Genomic DNA, 11,604 nt, shown 5'->3' on the forward strand with positions numbered 1-11,604 from the left:
TTGAAGAGAGAATTTGTTTCCGCTGCCAACCATAAATATCCCGTATTTTTTTTAATGCAAATCAGATTTTATTCCCTCTCTCTCTATTCCAGGACTTGGACAGAATACCCTGCCCATAAAATGGAGTGCGCCAGAGGTCGCCTGACCCCCTTTCTACTCCCAGATAGGCTAATTCGTCTTTATATAGTGTAGATTCCTGGTTTTTATCAACGTAGTCTAGAGCAAGCAAGGACAGCGATAATCATTCTTCAGCTTACCTGAAGAGTGAGGCAGAGGAGAATTTATTAGATTTCTGCTCTGGAGGGGGTTTGCTTCATTCAGCCCTCACAAAAGTTCTTTTGGACAGTCTATAGACTGCCCATATACTTCTGCCTATAATAAAGTCTATAGACTTGCTATAGACAAACCATAAAGAACAGTCTATAGACAATAAAAATTCTATAGACAGTCTATAGACAGTCTATAGATTTATGGCCATACAATTTTAGTAGACTTTAGTCTATAGGCAGTCTCTAGATTAAGGATAGATAAAAATAAATATCTATGGGAAGGCAATAGAGTCTAAAGAAGCACGCAGACTGCCTATAGACCATTTTTATAAGGGAGATGCATAGTGCTGGCTGCGATGTACCGGGCGCTGCGGACCAGCAGGCGCTGGTCGCTGGGCAAGGGGAGGGACCGGCTTCTCACGCAGCCCTAGTGGAGACAGAGATTCAGCCTTCCAGTAAGTAAAGGCTACGTAAGCTCTCATCTATAAGGCAGAAAATTTGAGGAGAGAGAAAAGGCGGAAGAATGAACTGCGGTCGATGCAGCGAGCTATGGAAAGGAAAACGTCAGTGATAACATCGAGAGACAGGAAGAGCGCAGAATGTGTTAGAAAGGAAACGCAAGTTTACGACACCCTAACCGAAATCAAAAAAGAGTTATATGGGTAGGGCATTAATTCGAAGGAAGACAACCGATGATTTCTTAGAGTGACGGATCGGATGCCAAGAGAACATAAACGTGGAAGGGTGCGGCAGAGTCACGTGGGCTAATCATATTAGGAAGTCTGTGGGGTTGAGGTGGCTGCAGGTGGCGCCGGACAGGGTAAATTGGGGGACAATGGTAGAGGTCTTTGTCGTGCAGTGGACGTAATTAGGATGATGATGATGATGGTGATGATGATGATGGTGATGAATCGAGATGTGCATGATTCATGCAAGGTGTTTAGAAAACATATAATGCGGGTATGGTAATCCCAAGAATCACGCGAAGCTTAGCATCACTATGCTGAGTATTATGCACTAGCGTGACGCTAGTCAGCATGTTGATTAGTAGCATGCTTTGGATTTCAGTATGCAGTGCCGTTTCGCGTTCGTATACGAATTCATAGCTGTATAGAGCGTCTCAAAGCACTGTTTACTTAAATAAAGCTTTGGCCGATCAGCGCTGATAATGGAGTAATAATATACACACCCTGTTCTGTTGCTTCCTAAAACAATTGCTCCCATCATTGCATATAAAATGAGCAAGAAGTATAGTACTCCACTGCTAAAATTTCCATGTTGGCAGAAAAAAACGAAAAGCGGCCCTATGCCATCCTTCTCGTTGCAAAAGATTGCTCGTTCTTGGATTTCTATAAGTATCGCTATAAGAGAATTGCTTGGCTTTGCACTTATCGTTTATTTATTTCTTTCGTCTCAATCAGAGAGCGCTTCAGGGGTTTGAGAAACACATTGTGTACGTGGCCTACTTTTTAGACACGATCCTCTGTTGCCGCGCAGATATTCAGTTGATCAATTTCTGAGCCGCCGCGATAGCGAGATGCTTCGGAAGAACGAGTTGTTTCGTCACATGCAAACAGGAGCACGAGGAATCGTATTGCATTCCAGAATGATACGGTAATTTGAGATTCTGGGAAATGTCAAATGAAGATGCTTGAAATATCTGCAAAGGATTCTCAGAATTCAAATTTAGTCTAGACACCCCTATACCAGACATTTTCCCTGCATGAATAAAACACAAGCACGCGCAACCTGACTGTTTCTATATTTCGGGATTGAACGAGAAAGTTTTAACTTAAAAAGCTTTGTGCATTGCGACTTATATGTAGGTTGCGTGTAGCGTTACCTGATTGCATTGGATGGAAAAATATTTGCTAAGGTGGATTGTGTGCCATGAGTAGTTCATAGGTAGTATCGAATGCAGAAATCTGAGCCTGTTTGAGCTGATGGGCCTTGCACACATGCTGATGTATAAATTTTTACAGGGTCGACTCTGCGGTGTTGAACCACACACGTTTCTTTTGTTTCCATCGTTCGAAAATACTCGGATTTCAGATTTAGTTATCGTGCTTCTAACTACAAATGAACACAAATGTGTGCCTAGCAACAAAGATTGCTTGACAAGTTTCCGTGACAAGGTCTTCTGAGCTTTCAAATCAAAGAGATGCAAACGTCGACAGAAAAAAAAAATGCCGAAAAAATGCAGCCTCGAAATGACAGTTCCTGAACTGAAACGGCCGTAGAATGAAACGGCAGCTCAGTTTTGAATTTGTGTGAAAGGAATCTTCGGGCCGCTCGGTGGAAAATAGGATTTCATCAGCCACCTCATCCATACTCCACAACCACGTATACCATTTTTTGTAAATGCGCAGTCGATTTAATGCATGGCAACACTTGTCATCGGGGGTTCACGCATGGTTTCTGGGGGAATTTCGGTCGTGAAACGCCCAGGAAGTGGAGATGAGAGTCTCACTCATTTAAGCCTTGAAACACAGTAAGAGCCACAGGAAATCTACTGCAGGTATTATTTAACCCTGTGATCAGGCAGGAAATGGATCGCATACTTCAGGCAAAATGGTTTGAGTTCTAAGATGCTAATTATTATAGGGAAGCTCCCGCGACAATGCTAATTTATGTACGTCAGAAGAGTTCGTAATATCTGCATAGGGCTCTTCATCTTAACCATTGTTAAGGTGTTGCTGGTGTAGTGGTGTTAACGAGCAGGTGTGTTAAACATCATATTAACAATGTAGGCTCCTGCTTCACGTGTGTCTCATAATCCGAAGAAAATACACTTTCTAACGCTGCCCCTGAAAGTCAGGGTCCTCTAAAAGTTTCAAATGTAGCCTTACTACCACATGCGTCTTAGTTCGTGGGCCTTCAAGAAACGCAACGCAAGCGACGCTTTCCAACTACACATTCGACCTCCTCAGGTGGCACAGAATGTCTCACGGCGGTCACAAAAACTGTGGGCACAAGAGGAGAAAATGTTTTAGTAACTGGTGACGTCCATACGTAGTAGCAGTATGCTACAGTACGTTTGTAGTTTGTACAAAATATAGAAACAGCGCATGCTGCTGTAATTGCACTACAACATCAGTATACACCAAATATTTCCACGATTAAAGCAGGACACAATTGATCTGCAGCATTTTTATGCTCACTGTCAGGCAATGGCGCTTTATTTCTTATAAATTTTCTTTATGGCTTACAAAAACAAAATACATCATTACTTCAAGTGCCTTACGAAAAAGCAGGGAAGCGTTTTACATGAATTTCGAACCTCAAATACGTTTGGGTATATTTAGCTACTAAGAAACAGAAAATAAGCCACGTCTAGGTGTAACAAAACTACGGCACTTAACTGCTGTACGGTGTACGCACAGTCGACACAAATAGGTTGTGGGATCTCTATGCGTCGTAAAGTCCAGCGGCGCATATTTAGGTACTAATCTGGCAGAAACACATGCTCCCACCACATGTGGCGTCACGCGGGAGCAACTAGTCTGAAAAATTATGACCGCTTTTTTTTAAAATCTAATAAGAGAAACTACCACGGCCAACATTACGGAATGGTCGGACCTTGAAAGGCTAAGGACGCTCGCAGTTTCTACAGCAAAAAACTTTCTTTAAGTACCAGAGACAGCCTTTTGAAAGAATCGTTTTTTTTTAAGAAATATAATCTCTACCACCGCCATTCTGAGATCATGATAAAAGCAAAAAAAGCATGTTGATAAAACTTATAAGCCGGCTTTTTCCTTGCTGCAAATCTTTACAAAACAGTAATAAAAAACTGTCTTAAACAAAAAGTCTCACTCGAGTTGGGTATTGCGTTAGAAGAAGGGCGCTAGAGCCCCTGGACGCGTCGGGTTCGGTTCAGTCCGATTGCGATATGGTTGCGTCTTGTCTTCCAGCCTGTGCCAAAGACCTGGAATTGGTCATTTACGAGCGCTGACGGGACCAGGAGGACAAGATTATGCAAGCTGCCAGGATCTTTCTGAACCTGTGTGCCACGCCATTACTGCTGCGCATAATGCACTAATGCCCGCACGCTCGACTCGCAGAGACGCTGTCTTTACAGAAACCTCGTGTCGAAAGACGCCGAAAGCACTTAACGGCTACGTTCGCTTCAGCGGGCGATTCGACAGCGGGTTTTTCTTTTGGAACTAGCCCCATCGTGGTCGGCGAAATAAAAGGAGATGCCCAAGTGCAGCCTATTGAACCACCATGTTTCGACGTCGGCCCGGCCTTGGCAAGAGATAGCCATCGCAGTAAATGCCTCTCTTCTCGATACGCTTTCCGCGCTGTGCTCAAAGACGGACAACGCAATAACTTCTGTGACGGCACAGAAGGTTTCTCAAAGCCCTTGCGCACGACTGACGCGAGTGCACACGCGTAGCGTCCTACGCTTTTCTATGGCCAGGCGCTATGGAAGTCGATACATTCTGCCCTATTTCTGCGACTTGGTTACTGTCGCCATATTGTATTAGCAAAGGGCACACCTGGCGTATGGCTGACATTCATTTTCATCGCTGATTGTATATCGAGGGCTCATTGCTTCTTCCCTCGCTGAATAAGCACGGCGTCATCGTCTTTCTCGTTCACGTTAATAAGTCGACGTCATCCATCTCAGGCAAGCGCGAGATAAGGAAACAAGGTACTTATTCGGACTGCTGACGCGTGTGTTTGTTCAGCGCAAGCGGTCTTTGTCATCAACGTAAGAGCATCGTATGCGTCTACTACCAGAACCATTGCCTGCCCTGTTTCCTTTGTATTTTTCGCTGCTCTTAGTGTGATGGGTGTAAGTTTAACCTCATGGCACTTCAAAATTTGGTTTGGTTTATGGTGGTTTAACGTCCCAAAGCGACTCAGGCTATGAGAGACGCCGTAGTGAAGGGCTCCGGAAATCTCAACCACCTGGGGTTCTTTAACGTGCACTGACATCGCACAGCACACGGGCCTCAAGAATTTCGCCTCCGTCGAAACTCGACCACCGCGGCCGGGATCGAACCCGCGTCTTTCGAGCCAGCAGCCGAGCGCCATAACCACTCGGCCACCGCGGCGGCGCACTTCAAAATTTAATGGCACCGAAGACACCACAGCTGAAATGCACGACGATGTGCTTCACTGCTGTAGCGCGCCATTGTGCATGAATGTTAAACTGCCACACGACACATGCAGTTTGCTCGAGTGAGTGTCGTCAGTTAATTCATGTTCCTTGCCCTTTATGTCCCTATCGTCTAGCCGTTTGTTTAGTGTTTCATAGTCGACGTTGCAATAGTGTTATTTTCAGCTTTAGTAGTAGCGAAAGTGGTACTGGCGTTTTTGATTCCAGCCACCTTCAGTATCATTATCAGCCATGCTATATTCAGTGGAGGAAAAGGACCCCTCCTTATGCGGGCCAAGTACATACCTTTCTCCGGGGCTAAACGCGGCCGTCGTTGAGGCGCACAGTTGCTTATATCACTTCTAGAACTGACCGTCGGCCGTGCCCGATTTCGTTTCAGTCTCTTTGAATTTCACCCTACCTGGGTTCGAACCCAACCGCGGCAACCACGTTTCAATGGAGGCGAAACGCAAAAGGCGCCCGTGTTCTGCGCGATGTCAGTGCACGTTAAAGATCCCCAGGTGGTCGAAATTATTCCGGATCCCTCCACTACGGCACTTCACTCCCTCCTTTATCCTTTCCCTTACGGCATGGTTCGGGTGTCCACCGAGATATGTGAGACAGTCATTTCTATTTCAGTTTCACCCTGTTGCCCAAACAGATCACCGGTTACGTGTTCTTTGTATTACTTGCGCCCAAGGCCAGGAAATAACAGAAATTAGCATCACTATAACAGATTCCAAGTATTCCCTATCGCCAAAGGGAAATATGGGAGGGACTGAAACGAGCGCTGTCTATCTATACAGTACGCTCATATCAAGTCTGTAAATCAATGGTTGGCCGCGTCACTTAACACTTGACATTTCTTCATGAATTCTAGCATTTGAGATATTTAGACACGTTTCGCTGTTCTGAAGTCATGTAGTTGCACACTATGTTAGAGCTCTCTTCCACATATTCCGGTTTAAATTTTGTTCAAAAGTGTTTCTGTTAGTTCGATTTTAACCTTTACATAAAATGTGGCGCTATTATATTCGATGAACATCACAAATAAAGCACCTTCATTTTTGTTCCCGTTATACGAGTTTTCCTTTACGAATAATCGCGCCGACACAGTCCGGCACGTTATACCAGATGAACATGCAAATTTTTGGCATTCATTTAAAGTGAAGGCCTGTGTTGTTCGCAGGCCTGCACCTTACATGCTGTTTTCTTTTTTCTCTCTTTGTCTCTGAGTGAAGCAATCCCCAAAACTTCGTCGCCTTTCCGGGCTGACATCAGCCAGCTAAATATTCCGCGAAACAAAGCGTTCGCGCTGTTCGCAAGAGTTGCCACACTGGATCTGCTCATCATCCCGGATTATCGACGCCCAGTGCCTTTCATTTTCTTCGGTGGAACCGGCGGTCCGTGTAGTTCGCGTGTTAGCCTGTGCGAAAGTTCCGTCATCGACAGCCCGCCCATTGCGAACTAGATGGCGCGACGTGACACAAAGCCTCGTCAGGATTATGCGCACCGAACCGGGCTACGGAGAGCCGGCTGGCCGAAGATGCACTGTAATCCGGATCACGGATGCCCTGGAGTCTCCGCGTGCATACCGTATCAAAGACAGTGTGCCACTGACAGAAAAGTTCCACGCGTAACACTTGACTTGACGTAATGCATTGACAGACTCCGTGGAAAGGCAATAAGTGCCTCAGACGGCTTGAAGATTCATTGAAGACTTGACGCCATAAATGCTGAGAAGGTGATGGACAGTCGCTTCTTCGACATGCTTTCCGGCTCTCGGAGCAAAGCTCGTCTAACTCCTTCTAAATTTCACCTGTATCCCCATCCTCCATTCAAAACGTAATCCTTGCGGCCCTCTTCTTATCAAAAATGGCGGACGATTTAGTGCAGTTAGGCCAAAGCAGAAACAGGTGCACTAGCACTCCGGTTTTCAGTCTGACTACGGTTGAAGGCTCGGTTTTCAACATCAAACACGAATTAGACGAAAACCGCCCAATTCAAATTTAAGCTTCGCCTTAAGGTTATGACGTGATAATGTTAATAGGTTAATGCCTATATATGCGGAACTGGTCCAAGCCCAGCATTCTCGGGCAAAAATTTCGAAAATTGGAAAATTTTAAGACCCTGTATGGAGATATTGAAGATAATGGTTCATTATTCTGATATGTAGCAAAATCTTTGTTTTAAAGTGTTTCCAGCGATCGCCTCGAATAATTAAAACTGCCATAAAAAAAATCAATGAGGAACGCTTTTGAGGATAGCAAAAACGTGAATAGAAAAAAAATACAACACTGCCATTGGGTGATCTGCGGATATATTGATTGTTATAGTGAAATCTTACATTATATGAAAAAATTGCGTTCATAAACGGTTTCATGCTCACAAATGCTTTTGTCCAGGATTTCTTGGTATGATTCTATACTTTAAATTCGTAGATCACTAGGAGTCCTCATACTACTCCTGGCGCGGTGGTGCAGTGGTTAAGCGATGCGCCGCTGCCATCCGATGGCAGGTGCTGCTACAGGTGTGGCTTATGAGACCCAGGTTGCTCTTCTTGACAAAACTGAAGGTCACGGAGAGAGGGTTCGGAGAGATAAATACAGGCAAAATCTGAGATTGGGGTTTTATTTTAGCGCACCAAACAATACCATTTAGGCGGTTTTTACAGCGTTTATTTAGGTGAAAGCTATAAGAATTGTGGAGGTGTCTGCCTGCCTATATATTTTTTTTGTTTTGCCGAGGCGCCTCCTTCACCTCTCTCATAGGCTTTTTTTCTTGCTCTCATCTTCGTCATGCATCATACTTTTGGTTAGCGACGAATGCATTGCCGTACTTACTCTCACAAAATGGAGGCTGTTTTTTATGTCTCATCTGCTGGCTACAAAAGACGCCGGTTCGATTCTGGCCTCGGCGGTCGCATTTCAATGGAAGCGAAATGCTAGAGGCCCGTGTATTGTGCGATATCAGTGCACGTTTAAGAAATCGAGGTGGTAGAAATTATACAGAGCCGTTCACTACGGCGTCCCTCATAACCTGAGTCACTTTGGGACGTTAAACCTCGTAAGTCTAACAAATTAATGAGTTTTTTTAATGAAAAAGTTTGCTACTATTTGGAAGGCGAGAATAATACGCGGGGTAGAATAAAACTGCAGTAAATAAAAATTTCCCAAATTTTAATGGCTAATTAAAATAATTAATTTAATTTAGGAGAGCGTTCGTTATGTGAGCAAATACAGAATTCATACAGGTACTCCTGTATATGATTTTAACAAAAATGAGCTGAAGGGAGCAAGTTACGCCTTTGATTTCTGGCTCTGGGGCGTCCACATTTTGGAATTCCATGAAGCCTGCTTCCTCTGCTGGCGGCTGATGAAAAAAAAAATAGCCTCGAGAGCAAGCCGCCTCACAGTCATGCGCCTTTAAACATAGGCCGAGCCATTCATTAACCAGGAAGAAATTCGCGGCCACATTGTGTGCAACCAGGCACAGAATCCATTCATCGCATTAAATAATCATTTATTCAGTTGCATAAAAAGACTAGCATACTAGCAAGGCCCCACTTATTCCAAATTGCAAAAGTTCAATTGCATTACTTTTCTGCATACATATAGTTCTTGGCGAGCGCGAGACATTACGCTTCAGGTATACGCCACACAGCTCAATGCCGACAATAAACACTTTTGTTTCGAGTTTCTAGGATTTTTTGGGCTTTATTTAATACAAGTTGGGAAAGGCAGACACGACGGGATCCCATTACCATTTGTGGAAATGACCATTTCTCCTCGTTTCTTTTTGGGTTCATGACGACACTAGGCACTTGTACTCTTCACAAGTAATTTCGGCGGGAAGCTCTTTCGTGCCGTGAGAGAGTAACTGCATGCTTCTCGATTCCGGATGGTGATAGCAAGGGCTGCACCGTCATGAATGCCGATCGTATAAATGAGCCACTCAAGAGACTGTTGCCATGGCCACGACGCCAACGTAACAGCTCCGGTTTAGTACCAGAATGTTACGTGCAAATCACTCCTGAAATGTAACGGTGCCCTTGATCATCGCGCAAATGAAATTTAACGAAAGATTTTGTTCTGTGCTTGCGTATGTGAGTGTGGAGATTAATGTTAATTCAGTCGTCACACATTTCTATAATGGCTCTTTCATTTCGTTTCTGTCGTCCCGTGGTACACCTCACTTCATCTCGGTTTGCAGAGAAATAAGCAACATAAATGAAGCTTCGCTCGCAATGTGTAGTCTATACGGGCGTCTGTGCTTCAGAAATTAGCTTAGTAAAGGCTCATAACTATTCAGATTTACCCAAACCCGAATAACGGCGTGGCATTGGCGGTATGTAAACCCACAGCAAAACGGAAGTAATGCGTTCAATTTTCATTATTAATCTCTTTCCGTTTGATGGAATTGCCTGCTGATTTAAGAGAGAGAACTGGGCTTAATGGCTTGAAAAGAAATTAGGTGAGCGCACCTACTACGAGACGTTTTGCTCCATGCTAGACTGCCATATCAGTTTTTGTTTATGGATGCCGAAAGCCCCAAAGCGGCTTAGACTATGAGGGACGCCGTATTGAAGGGCTCCGGATCACTTGGAGTTCTTTAACGCGGACTGACATCGCACAGTACACGGGCCTCTAGAATTTCGCCTCCATCAAAATTCGACCACTGCGGCCGGGATTGAGACCGCGTCCTTCGGGTCAGCAGCCGGGCGCCATAACCACTCAGCCACCGCGGCGGCTGCTACCGTATAACAGCTCTTGTGCAGGGCATTCGAAAACGACGAAGACAAGGTATTGTGCTTGCAGCGCTTGCCAAACATTATGCACCAGGTTAGGGGCAATCAATCTTGAAACTAACTCTGTATGAGGCGCGCTGCGGCGGTGGCTGAGTGGTTATGGCGCTCGGCTGCTGACCCGAGATACGCGGATTTCATCCCGGCCACGGCGGTCGAATTTCAATGGAGGCGAAATTCTAGAGGCGCGTGTACTGTGTGATCTCAATGCAAGTTAAAGAGCCCCAGGTGGTCGAAATTTCTGGACCTCTTCACTACGGCGTCCTTCATGGCTTGAGTCGCTTTGGGCCGTTAGACTACAATAAACCATAAACCCATAAACCATCTGTATGAGGCGTATTAGCTTGATTTTCAGCACTGTATACGTAAGGCATACTACAAAAACCTCGTGCTGTGGCATACGGACGCAGCTTCTTCCTGGGAGCACCCAAATATACAAGAAAAGGTGCAAATGTCCCTGCAACGGTGTTCCAATCCTTCGGCTTGGCTCGCGAGGCGACGCTACTCTGGTAAGCTCCGAAGAAAAATGCACTTTGCCGGCGCTTCTTGGGAGTGGCGAAATGCGCCGGGAAGAACGCCCGCTTGTCTCACAGTGTGGGCTGCTACTCGCACCAACCCGAGGGAGGCAGAAGAGATGATGCGCGAAATGTACGCGCCATTCTCGGACCAAACGGTGACGCAGCTGAAGCAGTGATGCATTTCAGCCATCTGCGGCGCGTCTTGGGCACGTCTGTCACCGATAGTACAGGCATCCGTACACATGTCTAGAGCGCTGTGGCGGCGTGCTCTGTTGTGTATTTATGACAATCGCCTCTGCCTGGCGGGCTCGATATAGCTTTTAATGACATAAGGAGTCAAATACGATATGTGGGAATGAGCAAGAAAGATAAGGCAAAGTTTCGAGCTCCCTAGGCCACTTGAAAATGACACAAGTATACTCCCCGAGGAATGTGTTTGTGTGTGGACGCCTGTACATACGGTGGGACGGACGGACGGACGGACGGACGGTCAGACATGCAAGAGCGCACACACACTACTAAGAAGAAAACATTGTTGCAACATTTCTTTGAATAAATGAAAATAATGTTTTCGCGCATAACATTAACTTTTTACAGGAGGAATACACTTGTATTTGCAGATTACACTGGCCTTCTTTACGTTTCGAGTGAGAGAGAAGGAAAGGAAACTCAATTTGAAGCGCAGCACTTGGGCGCTGAAAATTTCCTGCGTACTTTCTAATAAAGCCCACTCAAAATAATGTTCTACAAGGGCACAAGCAGAGCAGAGAGAAACATAATAGAGACGAACAGGAAAGGAAGACGGAGCGTGTCGCTGTTCGATGAACTGTTGCTTTCGCATGCCAGCTCAGGTTAAGAATGGCAGTTATTAAATTACCAAGCAAAGAGGAATTAGTGGAATTTTCAATC

The sequence above is a fragment of the Amblyomma americanum genome, chromosome 6, assembly GCF_052857255.1.
Source record: "Amblyomma americanum isolate KBUSLIRL-KWMA chromosome 6, ASM5285725v1, whole genome shotgun sequence".
Classification (NCBI taxonomy): Eukaryota; Metazoa; Arthropoda; class Arachnida; order Ixodida; family Ixodidae; genus Amblyomma; species Amblyomma americanum.